The 18,942-nt window shown below is 44.6% G+C and overlaps 4 non-coding genes across 4 annotated transcripts; all 4 read left to right on the top strand.

Moving 5' to 3' along the window:
• Positions 1 to 231: 231 nt before the first annotated feature.
• Positions 232 to 313, top strand: trnal-aag (transfer RNA leucine (anticodon AAG)). Its single transcript has one exon. It is a non-coding gene; the product is annotated as a tRNA-Leu (tRNA).
• Positions 314 to 3,151: 2,838 nt separating this feature from the next.
• On the top strand, positions 3,152 to 3,233 carry trnal-aag (transfer RNA leucine (anticodon AAG)). The gene has a single exon. It is a non-coding gene; the product is annotated as a tRNA-Leu (tRNA).
• A 2,838-nt stretch (positions 3,234 to 6,071) lies between these two features.
• trnal-aag (transfer RNA leucine (anticodon AAG)) lies at positions 6,072 to 6,153 on the top strand. The gene has a single exon. It is a non-coding gene; the product is annotated as a tRNA-Leu (tRNA).
• A 2,838-nt stretch (positions 6,154 to 8,991) lies between these two features.
• trnal-aag (transfer RNA leucine (anticodon AAG)) lies at positions 8,992 to 9,073 on the top strand. Its single transcript has one exon. It is a non-coding gene; the product is annotated as a tRNA-Leu (tRNA).
• Positions 9,074 to 18,942: the final 9,869 nt, after the last annotated feature.

Raw genomic sequence — 18,942 nt, forward strand, 5'->3', positions numbered from 1 at the left:
AGATACATTTGTAGCTGAAAAGAGTCTGAGAAGATAGCCTCAGCTTACCATTGATTTTTATCCGGATTGATGAGCTATCATTATTTGTTGCGAAATTGATATTGTAGCCGGCACATCCAAGCAGCCGTGCGAGTCGGAGAGGAATCATGGAACCCATTTCACGTGACTTTCCATCTGTTGTCATGCAGGAGCTCAATTGGAAATGCAAGAAAATGGGGCGGCAGCGCAGCTGGTAGTGTGGCCGAGCGGTCTAAGGCGCTGGATTAAGGCTCCAGTCTCGACAGGGGCGTGGGTTCGAATCCCACCACTGCCATTTCTACTGTTCAGTTGCAACGGCACAGCTTGTTAAAATGCCGTTTCCATTCCCGCTGTACTTCTGTTCACAAAAAAATTTGATTTGCTTCCCGGGGAATTAAATGTGTAGTGGGAAAGTGCCAAATTGTCTATGCTGTCTTGATCGTGTTCGCCTCCCGCGTGGAAAATTGCAGAACCGCTCTACTGTTGCTTTATGTTCCAAGCATGTTGAGATTTTACTGGAACCGAATGGAGACTGCTATTTCATCGCTGTTGTGAAACAAAGTCCTGCGGTGAGTCGATTCATCGTTACTTGGCTTTCTGGCGAATGGGAAAATCGTTCCGATGAATTTTGATGTCATATGTTATTGAATTTCTCCAATTTCCTTCGTTTCCGTCCCGGAGACACCGGAAGGGAAAGGTAATCTAATCGAGACTGTGATTGGTGAAAATTCACTTTTTGTGGCCTATTCATATTATGTTCTTTCTTTCTCTCTTTTCAGCATTGTCTGTGATATGGTGGTGCACTGAGGCTCAAGTATCATTGAAAGAGTAGGTTGGAATTGCCCTGATGTTAGTTGTGAGATTACTTCATGGCTCATGCCCTCGGAGTGTCTCACATTTAGCATTCATGCTCACTGTATCTGAAAATGCATTTGGTTTGCCAGTTTTGTTTGTGTTGCGTGTCAAATGTTTTCTGTTTTGCGATTCGTTCAATACATTACGAATTAACAGGCTTTCTGAGATAATTTCCAGCTGCAAAAACTCCTCAACTGAGAATCTGGGAAAATTTCACAGAGTATGGTCAGTCGGAGCAAAAGTAAGGAAGTCCTTCGTTTCTGCAGTGTTTCACAATACTACCTTTCCAGTGAGCAGTCGAACAGACTAAAGATTGTGCCACAGACTGCGACGGCCATCTCGGCTAAAAAGCTATCCTTTTAAAGCTGGTGTAAGCAACACAACGTTATTGGGCTACACCGGGTGAAAACAGATACTTCGGTGTATCTCGTCCATGCATACCACACAGCCAAAATTAAACAACTCCCATGAAACAACGAGCATTTGGAAACAGAAAGGTGAAAGGTAGAATGTCTTCAACTTTCAGTGTCGGATACCACTGAGCTGCAGCGGGGCGGCTGTGGGCTTGTTTCTGTAGCATAGTGATCAGCACGTTCACCTTCCGCAAGATAGGTTCCCGCGGTCGAAACTGTTTTGTTCTTCATCTGCAGCCTTTTACATGGACAAGAACGGAGCTTTCCTGCTTGCTTTCCATCTGCAAACCTGCCTTCGAATTTGCTTGAACAAATCTGCTCTCGTAGTGAAATGCAATGCATTTCCATTTGATTACTGTGCAGAGCATTGTAAAGATATTCTACAAACTGCTTCTGATCATGTGCCATTCAGTTGGAGAGTGTAGTTACCGATCCTTCACGAAGAGCAATACTGCATTTGCATTCCTTGCTGAGGCGGCCCGGTTCAAAGACAGGGAAGAAGGTGATGCGCTGGTGTCACAGTGCACCACGGATTCCTGAACTATTCTGTCTGCCAAATGTACCCCAAAGTCGTATCTGAAAGGCCTCATTTGGAAGCTGTCTGTCGTTATTCAAAGTGCGAGAATTGGCACCAGAGGTCCTGAATCATGTTTTGGAGCAGTTCGCACGTTAGCGGCTCATTCAATCAGCAACAGCAATGAAAGAAATTGCACTCTCAGAGGAAGCTCTGGACCTGTGCTTTCAAAGCTAGTATTAAGGTGCGCCCCGAGATCTAAGCCATGTTGGAATTTAAACGGAGGAATCGACAAAGAGGCTGCAGAATAACATCGCATCCTTTTGCTTTTCTTTAAATCACTGATGAGCAGGAAAATGTCAACGGGGAGAGCGACTGGGAAAGTGAGGCAGTTGCAGCTCTGGTGAAACTCCTTCTTTTGGAGTCACTCAGCAACAAGAGGCGTGAAGGTGACTCAGGCGTGAGAGCTCTTCACATCGAGAACAAAAAGCAATCAAGTGCAGTTAGCACCTCTCCCGGAGTGGGGGGTGGGGTGAGATAATTAGCTTTTGATTTCAGTTACTATGTTCAAAAACTGCCTTTTAAATTGAGGTGAACAGAAACTGTATTTCTAATAAGCACCATGGAATTTAGCAAGATTTATTGAGTCGCTTCTCGTCGATTCCCACGCAGGTTTCCAACTCAGTTGTATCGATGTGGCTCATGTCCAGGTGTGAACATCCCTGCAGCCAATTGCACGGTTTAGGTAAAAGGCAAGGAAAGTGGCATCTCGAACTGGCCCCGAGGTCAGAGCATCCTCACACTGTGATCTGTCGTTCTCGGATTGTAATGCTACCTCCGCTTTTAGGCTGGAGAACATTCTTTGGGACTCTTATTCTGCAAAACAGACACAGTGACTGAAACTATGCTGCACGGTATGATGTGGAACACGGCCTGCTCAGCTTTGTGCATTTTCCCTGTAGTCCGGTGTGTTTCATGTTCCGTGTAAACGTGAAAGTTGTCCTGTTTCGAGCAATGGGTGAAATCATTTAGCAAAGTAAGAATCGAAATTGCAGTAATGTCAAGCAGTTCATGGTTATTTGACCAAATCATAAGCGAACATGTTTGCTCACGCACTCACAGATACATTTGTAGCTGAAAAGAGTCTGAGAAGATAGCCTCAGCTTACCATTGATTTTTATCCGGATTGATGAGCTATCATTATTTGTTGCGAAATTGATATTGTAGCCGGCACATCCAAGCAGCCGTGCGAGTCGGAGAGGAATCATGGAACCCATTTCACGTGACTTTCCATCTGTTGTCATGCAGGAGCTGAATTGGAAATGCAAGAAAATGGGGCTGCAGCGCAGCTGGTAGTGTGGCCGTGCGGTCTAAGGCGCTGGATTAAGGCTCCAGTCTCGACAGGGGCGTGGGTTCGAATCCCACCACTGCCATTTCTACTGTTCAGTTGCAACGACACAGCTTGTTAAAATGCCGTTTCCATTCCCGCTGTACTCCTGTTCACAAAATGATTTGATTTGCTTCCCGGGGAATTAAATGTGTAGTGGGAAAGTGCCAAATTGTCTATGCTGTCTTGATCGTGTTCGCCTCCCGCGTGGAAAATTGCAGAACAGCTCTACTGTTGCTTTATGTTCCAAGCATGTTGAGATTTTACTGGAACCGAATGGAGACTGCTATTTCATCGCTGTTGTGAAACAAAGTCCTGCGGTGAGTCGATTCATCGTTACTTGGCTTTCTGGCGAATGGGAAAATCGTTCCGATGAATTTTGATGTCATATGTTATTGAATTTCTCCAATTTCCTTCGTTTCCGTCCCGGAGACACCGGAAGGGAAAGGTAATCTAATCGAGACTGTGATTGGTGAAATTCACTTTTTGTGGCCTATTCTTATTATGTTCTTTCTTTCTCTCTTTTCAGCATTGTCTGTGATATGGTGGTGCACTGAGGCTCAAGTATCATTGAAAGAGTAGTTTGGAATTGCCCTGATGTTAGTTGTGAGATTACTTTATGGCTCATGCCCTCGGAGTGTCTCACATTTAGCATTCATGCTCACTGTATCTGAAAATGCATTTGGTTTGCCAGTTTTGTTTGTGTTGCGTGTCAAATGTTTTCTGTTTTGCGATTCGTTCAATACATTACGAATTAACAGGCTTTCTGAGATAATTTCCAGCTGCAAAAACTCCTCAACTGAGAATCTGGGAAAATTTCACAGAGTATGGTCAGTCGGAGCAAAAGTAAGGAAGTCCTTCGTTTCTGCAGTGTTTCACAATACTACCTTTCCAGTGAGCAGTCGAACAGACTAAAGATTGTGCCACAGACTGCGACGGCCATCTCGGCTAAAAAGCTATCCTTTTAAAGCTGGTGTAAGCAACACAACGTTATTGGGCTACACCGGGTGAAAACAGATACTTCGGTGTATCTCGTCCATGCATACCACACAGCCAAAATTAAACAACTCCCATGAAACAACGAGCATTTGGAAACAGAAAGGTGAAAGGTAGAATGTCTTCAACTTTCAGTGTCGGATACCACTGAGCTGCAGCGGGGCGGCTGTGGGCTTGTTTCTGTAGCATAGTGATCAGCACGTTCACCTTCCGCAAGATAGGTTCCCGCGGTCGAAACTGTTTTGTTCTTCATCTGCAGCCTTTTACATGGACAAGAACGGAGCTTTCCTGCTTGCTTTCCCATCTGCAAACCTGCCTTCGAATTTGCTTGAACAAATCTGCTCTCGTAGTGAAATGCAATGCATTTCCATTTGATTACTGTGCAGAGCATTGTAAAGATATTCTACAAACTGCTTCTGATCATGTGCCATTCAGTTGGAGAGTGTAGTTACCGATCCTTCCACGAAGAGCAATACTGCATTTGCATTCCTTGCTGAGGCGGCCCGGTTCAAAGACAGGGAAGAAGGTGATGCGCTGGTGTCACAGTGCACCACGGATTCCTGAACTATTCTGTCTGCCAAATGTACCCCAAAGTCGTATCTGAAAGGCCTCATTTGGAAGCTGTCTGTCGTTATTCAAAGTGCGAGAATTGGCACCAGAGGTCCTGAATCATGTTTTGGAGCAGTTCGCACGTTAGCGGCTCATTCAATCAGCAACAGCAATGAAAGAAATTGCACTCTCAGAGGAAGCTCTGGACCTGTGCTTTCAAAGCTAGTATTAAGGTGCGCCCCGAGATCTAAGCCATGTTGGAATTTAAACGGAGGAATCGACAAAGAGGCTGCAGAATAACATCGCATCCTTTTGCTTTTCTTTAAATCACTGATGAGCAGGAAAATGTCAACGGGGAGAGCGACTGGGAAAGTGAGGCAGTTGCAGCTCTGGTGAAACTCCTTCTTTTGAGTCACTCAGCAACAAGAGGCGTGAAGGTGACTCAGGCGTGAGAGCTCTTCACATCGAGAACAAAAAGCAATCAAGTGCAGTTAGCACCTCTCCCGGAGTGGGGGGTGGGGTGAGATAATTAGCTTTTGATTTCAGTTACTATGTTCAAAAACTGCCTTTTAAATTGAGGTGAACAGAAACTGTATTTCTAATAAGCACCATGGAATTTAGCAAGATTTATTGAGTCGCTTCTCGTCGATTCCCACGCAGGTTTCCAACTCAGTTGTATCGATGTGGCTCATGTCCAGGTGTGAACATCCCTGCAGCCAATTGCACGGTTTAGGTAAAAGGCAAGGAAAGTGGCATCTCGAACTGGCCCCGAGGTCAGAGCATCCTCACACTGTGATCTGTCGTTCTCGGATTGTAATGCTACCTCCGCTTTTAGGCTGGAGAACATTCTTTGGGACTCTTATTCTGCAAAACAGACACAGTGACTGAAACTATGCTGCACGGTATGATGTGGAACACGGCCTGCTCAGCTTTGTGCATTTTCCCTGTAGTCCGGTGTGTTTCATGTTCCGTGTAAACGTGAAAGTTGTCCTGTTTCGAGCAATGGGTGAAATCATTTAGCAAAGTAAGAATCGAAATTGCAGTAATGTCAAGCAGTTCATGGTTATTTGACCAAATCATAAGCGAACATGTTTGCTCACGCACTCACAGATACATTTGTAGCTGAAAAGAGTCTGAGAAGATAGCCTCAGCTTACCATTGATTTTTATCCGGATTGATGAGCTATCATTATTTGTTGCGAAATTGATATTGTAGCCGGCACATCCAAGCAGCCGTGCGAGTCGGAGAGGAATCATGGAACCCATTTCACGTGACTTTCCATCTGTTGTCATGCAGGAGCTGAATTGGAAATGCAAGAAAATGGGGCGGCAGCGCAGCTGGTAGTGTGGCCGAGCGGTCTAAGGCGCTGGATTAAGGCTCCAGTCTCGACAGGGGCGTGGGTTCGAATCCCACCACTGCCATTTCTACTGTTCAGTTGCAACGACACAGCTTGTTAAAATGCCGTTTCCATTCCCGCTGTACTTCTGTTCACAAAAAAATTTGATTTGCTTCCCGGGGAATTAAATGTGTAGTGGGAAAGTGCCAAATTGTCTATGCTGTCTTGATCGTGTTCGCCTCCCGCGTGGAAAATTGCAGAACAGCTCTACTGTTGCTTTATGTTCCAAGCATGTTGAGATTTTACTGGAACCGAATGGAGACTGCTATTTCATCGCTGTTGTGAAACAAAGTCCTGCGGTGAGTCGATTCATCGTTACTTGGCTTTCTGGCGAATGGGAAAATCGTTCCGATGAATTTTGATGTCATATGTTATTGAATTTCTCCAATTTCCTTCGTTTCCGTCCCGGAGACACCGGAAGGGAAAGGTAATCTAATCGAGACTGTGATTGGTGAAATTCACTTTTTGTGGCCTATTCTTATTATGTTCTTTCTTTCTCTCTTTTCAGCATTGTCTGTGATATGGTGGTGCACTGAGGCTCAAGTATCATTGAAAGAGTAGTTTGGAATTGCCCTGATGTTAGTTGTGAGATTACTTTATGGCTCATGCCCTCGGAGTGTCTCACATTTAGCATTCATGCTCACTGTATCTGAAAATGCATTTGGTTTGCCAGTTTTGTTTGTGTTGCGTGTCAAATGTTTTCTGTTTTGCGATTCGTTCAATACATTACGAATTAACAGGCTTTCTGAGATAATTTCCAGCTGCAAAAACTCCTCAACTGAGAATCTGGGAAAATTTCACAGAGTATGGTCAGTCGGAGCAAAAGTAAGGAAGTCCTTCGTTTCTGCAGTGTTTCACAATACTACCTTTCCAGTGAGCAGTCGAACAGACTAAAGATTGTGCCACAGACTGCGACGGCCATCTCGGCTAAAAAGCTATCCTTTTAAAGCTGGTGTAAGCAACACAACGTTATTGGGCTACACCGGGTGAAAACAGATACTTCGGTGTATCTCGTCCATGCATACCACACAGCCAAAATTAAACAACTCCCATGAAACAACGAGCATTTGGAAACAGAAAGGTGAAAGGTAGAATGTCTTCAACTTTCAGTGTCGGATACCACTGAGCTGCAGCGGGGCGGCTGTGGGCTTGTTTCTGTAGCATAGTGATCAGCACGTTCACCTTCCGCAAGATAGGTTCCCGCGGTCGAAACTGTTTTGTTCTTCATCTGCAGCCTTTTACATGGACAAGAACGGAGCTTTCCTGCTTGCTTTCCCATCTGCAAACCTGCCTTCGAATTTGCTTGAACAAATCTGCTCTCGTAGTGAAATGCAATGCATTTCCATTTGATTACTGTGCAGAGCATTGTAAAGATATTCTACAAACTGCTTCTGATCATGTGCCATTCAGTTGGAGAGTGTAGTTACCGATCCTTCCACGAAGAGCAATACTGCATTTGCATTCCTTGCTGAGGCGGCCCGGTTCAAAGACAGGGAAGAAGGTGATGCGCTGGTGTCACAGTGCACCACGGATTCCTGAACTATTCTGTCTGCCAAATGTACCCCAAAGTCGTATCTGAAAGGCCTCATTTGGAAGCTGTCTGTCGTTATTCAAAGTGCGAGAATTGGCACCAGAGGTCCTGAATCATGTTTTGGAGCAGTTCGCACGTTAGCGGCTCATTCAATCAGCAACAGCAATGAAAGAAATTGCACTCTCAGAGGAAGCTCTGGACCTGTGCTTTCAAAGCTAGTATTAAGGTGCGCCCCGAGATCTAAGCCATGTTGGAATTTAAACGGAGGAATCGACAAAGAGGCTGCAGAATAACATCGCATCCTTTTGCTTTTCTTTAAATCACTGATGAGCAGGAAAATGTCAACGGGGAGAGCGACTGGGAAAGTGAGGCAGTTGCAGCTCTGGTGAAACTCCTTCTTTTGGAGTCACTCAGCAACAAGAGGCGTGAAGGTGACTCAGGCGTGAGAGCTCTTCACATCGAGAACAAAAAGCAATCAAGTGCAGTTAGCACCTCTCCCGGAGTGGGGGGTGGGGTGAGATAATTAGCTTTTGATTTCAGTTACTATGTTCAAAAACTGCCTTTTAAATTGAGGTGAACAGAAACTGCATTTCTAATAAGCACCATGGAATTTAGCAAGATTTATTGAGTCGCTTCTCGTCGATTCCCACGCAGGTTTCCAACTCAGTTGTATCGATGTGGCTCATGTCCAGGTGTGAACATCCCTGCAGCCAATTGCACGGTTTAGGTAAAAGGCAAGGAAAGTGGCATCTCGAACTGGCCCCGAGGTCAGAGCATCCTCACACTGTGATCTGTCGTTCTCGATTGTAATGCTACCTCCGCTTTTAGGCTGGAGAACATTCTTTGGGACTCTTATTCTGCAAAACAGACACAGTGACTGAAACTATGCTGCACGGTATGATGTGGAACACGGCCTGCTCAGCTTTGTGCATTTTCCCTGTAGTCCGGTGTGTTTCATGTTCCGTGTAAACGTGAAAGTTGTCCTGTTTCGAGCAATGGGTGAAATCATTTAGCAAAGTAAGAATCGAAATTGCAGTAATGTCAAGCAGTTCATGGTTATTTGACCAAATCATAAGCGAACATGTTTGCTCACGCACTCACAGATACATTTGTAGCTGAAAAGAGTCTGAGAAGATAGCCTCTGCTTACCATTGATTTTTATCCGGATTGATGAGCTATCATTATTTGTTGCGAAATTGATATTGTAGCCGGCACATCCAAGCAGCCGTGCGAGTCGGAGAGGAATCATGGAACCCATTTCACGTGACTTTCCATCTGTTGTCATGCAGGAGCTCAATTGGAAATGCAAGAAAATGGGGTTGCAGCGCAGCTGGTAGTGTGGCCGTGCGGTCTAAGGCGCTGGATTAAGGCTCCAGTCTCGACAGGGGCGTGGGTTCGAATCCCACCACTGCCATTTCTACTGATCAGCTGCCATGACACAGCTTGTTGCAATGCTGTGTCCATTCCCGCTGTACTTCTGTTCCCAAAAAAATTTGTTTTACTTCCCGGGGAATTAACTGTGGTGTGGAAACATGCTGCGTTTTGCAAAGTTTCTCAGCTGTCATGACGGTGTTCACCTCCCGGGCAGAAGGCCACAAACAGCTCTACTGTTGCTTTATGTCCCAGGCAAGTTGAGTTGTTACTCGACAAGAATGGAGACTGTCATTTCATCGCTGTTGTTAAACAAACTTCTGCGGTGAGTCGATTCATCGTGATTTGGCTTTCTGATGAATTGGAAAATCATTCCAGTGAATATGTTATTGAGTTTCTCCCATTTCCTTCATTTCCGTCCTGGAAACATCGGCGTGTGAAATCATAATTGATCCGTTCCCTGGCTACAGTCTCCGAACACATTCCCATTCTGCTCCCCTAACAACAAACTGTGCATTGTACCCCACTCTTTTCTCACATGAAAGACCTGTAGCCACATCTCGTGACTGTTCTCTGGCCGAGTTCTGTACTCCGAGCAATGACTTGTGACTCAGTCCTCCCTATTTCCCTAGTAACGGCTGAAACCTCACCCCGACTCTGTTCTCCTCCCAACTGCCTGTGACGGCATCCCCGCTGCATATCGATCACAAGAGCCTTCCCCATACTCTACCCCTCGCAACGGCCTGTGAACCCATTCCCATTTTGTTCCTCTCGTAATGGCCAATGTACCCATCCTCATTCTTTTCTCTCAGCAACGGCTTGGAAATCCATTTCAACTCTCTTCTACCACCAACGACGTGTGATCCCATCCGCACTGTGATGTCCATGGTCTGTGTATCCATATGCACGATTGCTCTCAGAGCCACGGTCTGTGAACCCATTCTCATCCTGCTTCCCTATCAATTTTCTGAACCCAATCCCACGTTTTTCTCCCATAAACGACCTGTAATCCCATTCTGACTCTGTTGTCCAGGCATTGGCCTGTGATCCCGTTTCGTGACTGTTTTCGTAGCAATATGATGTGATCCCAGCCCCATTTTGCTTACGTCGCAACAATGTGTAACCCAATCCCCACTCTGCCTCCCCAGGAATTACCTGTGAAACATTCCCCACTCTGTTCTACGACTGATGGCCTGTTAAATCAATCTGTTCCCTACCAAGAGCCTGCAACCCCATTCCCAATCTGTTATCTTGGAAACAATCTGCGAACACATCACTCCATATCTTGCCCTAACAGCAGCTTGTGTCTTCATCCCTGCGGTTTTCCATGAACAATTGCCTGTGATTTCTTCACGACAGAAGCAAAACCAAGCATCAGGTAATTCAGAGACATGGAGATTGGTAGGTAGAGAGAGTGCAAGATGGAGAGTGAGTGAAGGAAAACGGCGGAGGATGTGTAAGACCAGAAGCGAGAGCAAAGACAGCAAAACTCAAACCCAACTCTCAAACCCGGTCCCCTCCACATCCTTGAGAAACAGGACTGGGGTTAAAACTTCGCGAGGAGATTTGTAACTCGGGTGCTCGTTGTTGTGGTTCTGTTGGCCAGGCTGCGAATTTTTGTTGCAGACGTTTCATCCCCTGTCTATGTGACATCCTCAGTGCTTGGGAGCCTCCTGTGAAGCGCTCCTGTGATGTTTCCTCCGGAATTTATAGTGGTTTGTCTCTGCCACTTCCGGTTGTCAGTTCCAGCTGTCCCTTGCAGTGGTCGGTATATTGGATCCAGGTCGATGTGCTTATTGATTGAATCTGTGGATGAGTGCATTGCCTCTAGGAATTCCCTGGCTGATCTCTGTTTGGCTTGTCCTATAATAGTAGTGTTGTCCCAGTCAAACTCATGTTGCTTGTCATCTGCGTGTGTAGCTACTCAGGATAGCTGGTCGTGTCGTTTCGTGGCTAATTGGTTTTCATGGATGCGGATCGTTATTTGTCTTCCTGTTTGTCCTATGTAGTGTTTTGTGCAGTCCTTGCATGGGAGTTTGTACACTGTGTTGGTTTTGCTCATGCTGGGTATCGGGTTCTTCGTTCTGGTGAGTCGTTGTCTGAGAGTGGCTGTGGGTTTGTGTGCTGCTATGAGTCCTCGTGGTCGCAGTAATCTGGTTGTCAGTTTTGAAACACTCTTGATGTATGGTAGTGTGGCTAGTCATTTGCGTTGTGGCATGTCCTCGTTCCGTTGCCTTTCACTTAGGCATCTGTTGATGAAATTGCGGGGTTATCCGTTTTTGGTGAAAACATTGTATCGGTGTTATTCTTCCTGTTTTTGCAGTCCTGGTGTACTGAAGTGTGTTGTTGCCCTTTTGAAGTGTGTTTTGATGCAACTTATTTCGTGTGTGATGGTGTGGTTGCTTTCATAGTTCAGGACTTGGTCTGTGTGAGTGACTTTCCTGTATACCTTTGTGGTGAATTCTCTGTTCGGTGTTCTCTGTACCATCACGTCTAGGAATGGGAGTTGATTGTCCTTTTCTTCTTCTCTAGTGAATCGGATTCCTGTGAGGATGGAGTTGATGATCGGGTGTGTGTTCGCTATTTCTGTGTTTTTAATGATTACAAAGGTGCAATCCACATATCTGACCCAGAGTTGAATTTGCGGTTAGACAGTTTGTTCTAACCTTTGCATTACCGCTTCTGCTATGAGTCCAGAGATGGGTGAACCCATTGGTGTACCGTTCATATATTTGGTTGTTGAATATGAAGCGTGTTGTGAGGCACCGGCCTAGTAGTTTAACTATGCCATCCGTGTTGAAAGATTCAACGCCCTGTTGTCTGTTCTGTATGTCCAGCAGGTTGGCTATTGTTTCTCTGGCTAGGGTTTTGTCGATAGAAGTGAACAATGCCGTTACATCGAATGAGACCATAGTTTCTTCCTTGTCTATATGGATATTTCTGATGATGTCCAAGAATTCCAGCGTTGACTGTATAGAGTGTCTGGATCCGCTGATCAGGTGTTTTTATTTCTGTTGCAGTTCTTTAGCCAGTTTGTGTGATGGTGTCCCTGGTAGTGATACTTTGGGTCTGAGTGGGATGTCTGGTTTGTGCACTTTATGTAGTCCATAAAATCTGGGGGTGTTGTTGCTTTCAGGTTTCATTCTTTGTAGGTCAAATCTGGTTATCCATTGACAGTTTTTCCTTTGACAGTTGAAGGCTGGTTATTTGCAGGCCCTGCAGAAGGGTCACTCTTTCAAATTTTGATGTGCTGTTTCATTGAGGTCTCTATTCAATCCCCTGTGAAAGAAGATATAAGTGACATTGTCAGCTCAGGAAAGAAATTCACGAAAGAAAGTCTGAGAACCTTAGAGGAGAACAGATTAATTGAGCAGAAGCCAAACTCAGGGAAAAAGATTCCCCAGAACGTTCTGTCTCAAAGGTTTCCAGTGTTCAGGCACAACCGGAGAAGAGAGACTGACAGCCAGTGAGCTCCTCGACCTTTGGGCCACGTGTTCTTATTTATAATGTGTTGCTTGAAACAGGATAGAGAGTGGGTCCAGGTGACAAACTAATGAGTTCTCTAGCTTCCTTCCTCCACACTTCCTCGCTTCCTGGATTCAAAACCATATGCAAGAAAGTCAGAATTTACACACTTTCCACTGTTTTGTTTCCAATTGTTTATGTCCTTTATTTTCTTTCAGTTGGAAGCTGGCCCCGGCACACACTTTATTTCTCTTCTCCGGACTTAACGGCTCTGATATTCCATTGTTCCTGTGTTCCACCCTAACTTAGAACTTTCTTTTTTTCTTGATACAAACCACTTATTGTTAAAGCCTGTTCAATGTCTAGCATTCCCAGATCTATTGAAACCATCTTGACGTCTCTCTCTCTCTCTCTCACTCTGCACCCCCTCTCCCTCCACCTACCCCCCTCGGCCTCTGAGTTTCTGATTATTTTCCAGCGTTTTCAGGTAATCAAGGTGTGGATTTAAGATCAAGTAACTCGAAATGAAATCTGCAGGTGATAACAAGCTGTGTATCTAAACTGAGGCAAAATGCAACTTGACACAACAAACATTGCAGAACACACAGTTTGGGCACTTAGTTAGCATATTAGACCATAACAGAAAGGAGCAGATATTAGTCCATTCAGACCATCAAGTCGTCTATACATTTCAATCTTGCATGATACGTTTCCTCACCTCATTCTCCCGCTTCTCCTCATATCCCTTGATTCTCAAGAACCTATCTATCTATCTCAGTCTTATACATACTCATCGGCCTGGCCTCCACAGCCTTCTGTGGCAATGAATTCCATAATCTCACCACTCATTTGATGAAGACTTTTATCCTTATCTCTGTTCTATTTGGTCTTCGCTTAACTCTAAGTCTATGCCCGCAGGTCCTAGTATCTCCAACTAATGGAAACATTTTCCCAACATCCACTCTGCCCAGGACATTCACTATTCTGCACTTTTCAGTTAGATGCCTGTTCATCTCTCCAAACTCCACCGAGAATAGAATCACATTAACCAAACAGTAAAACAGCAACTAGTGAAGTTAGAAGACCCATCCAGACAACAAGCAAAACTAATACAATTTACGAAATAACGTGCAAGAACTGTAACAAACAATATATTGGACAACAGGCACAAAACTAGCCCGACGATACATGAACACCAACTATCCACAAAACGATATGACCTTCTCACTAGTATCCTTACAGATGAGGAAGGATACCACATCGACTGGAACAACACATCCATCTTAGGACAAGACAAACAGATGCAATCGGGAATTCCAAGAAGCTTGGAATTGCAGCCAGAACACTATCAACAAACAAATCGCGTTATACCCCATCTACCACCCCCTGAGGAAAATAACAAGAAATGACATCACCACAGGAAATAACATCACCAACCCAAAGAAACCCAAACATATAAATAGAAAACAGGAATCATGTTCACTGATTCGCCTGAGGCCCACTGAAGATTTACCAACAGAGTGATGAAACTTCTGAAGTGAACCTCCCAGCTCAAGCGTGCGAACCTAACTCCACATCCATGCCTCAGTCCTGAGAACATTCTCATGAACATCCTCTGAACACGATACAACTGCAGTGGATTCCTCCTGAGATATGGGACACAAGAGTGTCGAAAATAGTCCAATTGTAAGAATGTAGAATCTGTTTGTTTAGATATGAGAAATTGTGAGGAAACAAGTCACCAGCGGGTGTAGTTTGCAAGCCCACTCACAGCAACTATGATGTGAAATAAAACATATGAGAAAAAAAAATTGTGTGTGATAAATAAAGGATGGCAATAATCTTCAGTGATCTTAATTTTACTCGCCCAGTCTCGGCTCTTTTGTAAAGAAAGTTCAGAGAACATTAAACGATGCATCAAATATGTCCCATCGAACAAAACGAAACTTATCATGGTCTTCGATTAATTTACAGATTCCTTAGTTCCAGTGATTTCCTGGAAAACCATCTCATTGCAAAAATTAGAGAAGGGTATGGATCTTTTTGCCAGAAAATAATAAATCAATCGCTCATCTTTGTTTCATGCGTTAGAACATCCAGATTCTTCTGCACCACATTTTATTGCAGTTTCTCTCGATTTTAATAGTTTTCGGACTTTGATTCTTCCTTTCGAATTCATGGCCTCACATACCCGACAGGAAACTGCATCTGTCTTTTTTTTCCTTACCCAGACGACCTACATACAGTATATCGCATTGCAGATACCCCAACCTCATCAAAAGATGTCCTCCAATCTATTGTGCATCATCAGCAAAACTGGACAAATTTCACTCTGCCACTTCATCAGGTCGTTAATACAGAGAAACATCATTGAAGCCATATGCCTGACATTACTGCATTTCACGATTTACATTTTAAAACTTTAAAAATTACACATGATTCGGTGGCTTGTGTTCAGTAAATAATGGACAGTCAAAGGTCATTTATTACACAACACCATGAACTCTTAACTTGTTCAACGACGTTTTATTATTTGGCCCCATATTGAGTCTCTGCTAGAAATAGAAATAGAGTTCATCTATCTGCTTCCTTGATAAAATCTTCATGTCATGTCAGCAAAAAATCTCTGGCAAATTGCCAAAGTGTGATTTTCCTTTCAACGAAAGATGTTGACTGAGTTTACAATCATCTTTTCTAAACTATCTGCTTTACTTCCGTTACAATGGTCGCCAGCATTTTCAAATTCACAAAAATGGCATTGGTGCAGATGGAAGCCATTTGGGCCATCCCTTCAGCGTCAACGTTCAATGAGATCCTGGCTGATTTGTTTAATCCTCAACTCTGAAAATGTGTTGCTGGTTAAAGCACAGCAGGTTAGGCAGCATCCAAGGAAAAGGAAATTTGACGTTTCGGGCCAGAGCCCTTCATCAGGAATGAGGAGAGTGTGCCAGGCAGGCTAAGATAAAAGGTAGGGAGGAGGGACTTGGGGGAGGGGCGATGGAGATGTGATAGGTGGAAGGAGGTCAAGGTGAGGATGATAGGCCGGAGTGGGGTGGGGGCGGAGAGGTCAGAAAGAAGATTGCAGGTTAGGAGGGCGGTGCTGAGTTGAGGGAACCGACTGAGACAAGGTGGGGGGAGGGGAAATGAGGAAACTGGAGAAATCTGAGTTCATTCCTTGTGGTTGGAGGGTTCCCAGGCGGAAGATGAGGCGCTCTTCCTCCAACAGTCGTGTTGTTATGTTCTGCCGATGGAGGAGTCCAAGGACCTGCACGTCCTCGGTGGAGTGCGAGGGATAGTTAAAGTGTTGAGCCACGGGGTGGTTGGGTTGGTTGGTCCGGGCGTCCCAGAGGTGTTCCCTGAAGCGTTCCGCAAGTAGGCGGCCCGTCTCCCCAGTATAGAGGAGGCCACATCGGGTGCAGCGGATGCAATAGATGATGTGTGTGGAGGTGCAGGTGAAGTTGTGGCGGATATGGAAGGATCCCTTGGGGCCTTGGAGGGAAGTGAGGGAGGTGGTGTGGGCGCAAGTTTTACATTTCCTGCGGTTGCAGGGGAAGGTGCCGGGAGTGGAGTTTGGGTTGGTGGGCATTTCCTCCAACACGTTATTCAACATGTTATGATTCTTTCGAATTCTAAATACAACATCTTTTCCTCCGGAAATAAAAGCAGTTTCATTCGAAATATAGGATGACAATGATGTATTTACTGTTGGTGAAAGATGAATGATCGGTGACTGCAGAGAATGGAGATGATCACCTCTTAGTGTCTGTGCTATGGCCACAACATTTCCCGTCAAATCTGCAGTGTCTGCTGCCTCAACTCGTCATTCCCACTAAAACTGGGAGTGAAAGAGCAAGCGCAACGGAAGAGAAGAAAAGAAGTTTTTGTGGGACAATGGAAAGAGGTTCCAGTTTGTATTAACAGTCAGCAAGAAACAACATTCATTGGTGGAGAAAAAAGGAGTGAATAACTCTAGGAGCATCAAATCACAAAAGGCTGAGCTCAAATCAGAAAGCTGCGGGATCAGCAATATGACATTTGAAGAAGATGAAACAATGAGCCTTTGAAAGATTGGACATCCACAACTGGCATTTGAATCCCAAGTTCTCTTGTTTACTTGAGAAGCACTTTAACAAACCGAGTCACAGTGCCTCCACTAGAAGTGCGTTTTCACATCCACACTTGTAGTTCTTTAACCATTTCATCACAAAAGTTTGGAAATGTTTTTCTTTTTTGTTGAGAATTGCAATCAATGCCCGCTTTTGAACAGACATTTCACAGTTTAACATTCTCCATTGAAAATGTACAGGGAAAGTTAATGTGCACTTACATTGGTTTCAAACTGTACTGTTCACCTGTTTAAACTGATAGAATAAGGAGAATGTGTCCATCGTTTCTTGGCCCATTGACGGCGTTCACACACCCAGAGGGATCCTCACGCCAAGAAGAAGAGGGTTGTTGTGGTGAATTGACCTGGAGTGAGTGTGAGCCAGAATCACCATTGGGCAGTGTAGGCAGACCCATTGGCATCAACGCTGAGCCTAACACCACCAGCTCCACGATAACTTCCTGCCTCATGCGTTCCAGTCATCATTGCCATGCACATTTATTTGACTTCCTCACTCCGCTTCTTTTCTTGTTCACGACCGATTGCAGGTGCCTGCTTAGAACCTGACATTTTTAGAAATATGTCTCTATCAATGAGATATGATTCACTGATCATCCGAAGATACCCCGGAGAAGGAGGGAATGAGTTAGTTTCTCGAACCTTTCAACTCTTGAGCATGACGAATCGTCATGCTGCTGCTAACGATGGTTTGCTCGGATGTAGACCCGACAACACCGAAAAAACAGCAAGATGATTGGCGCGGGATTTGCCGTGGTAGTTTCTCCGTGTATCTACTACCATACTCCTTCTAATTGGATGCAAACAATCCATACCTACTGTAGAAGTGAAATGGAAAGGAATTACAATTAATTACTGTCTGAAACTTTGTTAAGCTGCTCTCATACCTTGGCCTCAACGTGCGCCGGAGTGTACAGCAGCAATTATCATCCTGATAAGGAGAGCAGTTTCCGTGCCCTCGCCCTTTCTGTAACAATAGTACCGCGTTTGCTTTCAGTGCGAAGGCAACCCCGTTTGAAAACAAAGTAACATTTATTTGCTGGTGTCACAGTGCACCACGGATTGTTGATGTCGTCTCTCTGTCAAATGAATCCCAAGATAGTCTCTGAAAGGCCTCATTTTGATTTTGTCTGCTGTTTTTCAATGCGAATGAATCAACATCAGAAATCCTGAATCATGCTTTGGTGCAGTTCGCATGTTAGTGACTCAGTCATTTCGCAACAGGAATGAATGGATTTGCAGTCAAACCTTCACACGTGCTCTGAAATCGAAGCCATGTTGGAACTGGAACTGAGAAAGTGATAGACATGAAATGACGTTGTATCATTTACCTCATAGAAGAGCAGGAAAATGTAAACCTGGTCAGGGGAGGAGGTGGGGACAGCAAAGTGAGACAAGTGTAGGTCTCGTGAAACCTCTGCTTTCTGATTCAGTCAGCAGCAAGAGACATGAAGGTGCCTCAGGCTGGATAGCTTTCCCATCTCGAACACCGAACAATCACGTCGAGTAAGGACCTCTTTGACGCCTCATTGTTTTGTTCTGCTAATTCTATTTGGAGTTTCTTACCTCGGTTCTAGAAGTGCTTTTGTTTCACCTCCTCGTTTATTCTCCGTCCTTCATTCTCAGTTTGTTGGGAAGAACGAGGTGAGGTAGGAATCAGTGCGGATATCACACGCTGATCATTCTCTGCTGTAACTGTTCATTAATTTTACACCAAAAGCAAAATATTATGAATTGTATTTGGAACTTAAAAGGAAACATGTCGAAGGCCTCAGGCCTAAGTGACAGATATATTATCGAGAGAATGTGAGCGCAGTTCTCCACAGTCCAGTCAGCGGGAGGAGAAATTGCCTCATCAGCTGCACTTTCACACTGTCTTCTGCAGTCAGAGTTTCCAAAGACCAGAAATGGGAAATGAGGGATTTGGACAGAGACTGTGAAAGAAGGTGACAATGAACAGACATAGAAAGACAAATGGAAACTCACATTGTGGAAGACACTGAAAGGGTCAATTGTCCACTTGACATGGCTGCTAAGTGACATAAAGGAAAAGAAAAAGGTAACCATTAAAGCACAGCTTGTCACCAGCTCATGGAAACGGAAGCAGCATTACCGCCAAAACAAACCTTTTAAATTTGTAAAAGTGACGGTTGGCAACTAATGAGAAGTTTTGATAAATATGATGATCCCACACATAATACTGAAAATTTACCTGCATTACAATGTTGAAATACCGAACGAACCTGCTTCTGTCGATCTGAAACACTAACTCTACTTTGCTCCATGGATCCTGCCAGGCGCTGAGTTTCTCCAGCATTCCATGT

Source organism: Hemiscyllium ocellatum, unplaced genomic scaffold (assembly GCF_020745735.1).
Source record: "Hemiscyllium ocellatum isolate sHemOce1 unplaced genomic scaffold, sHemOce1.pat.X.cur. scaffold_758_pat_ctg1, whole genome shotgun sequence".
NCBI lineage: Eukaryota > Metazoa > Chordata > Chondrichthyes > Orectolobiformes > Hemiscylliidae > Hemiscyllium > Hemiscyllium ocellatum.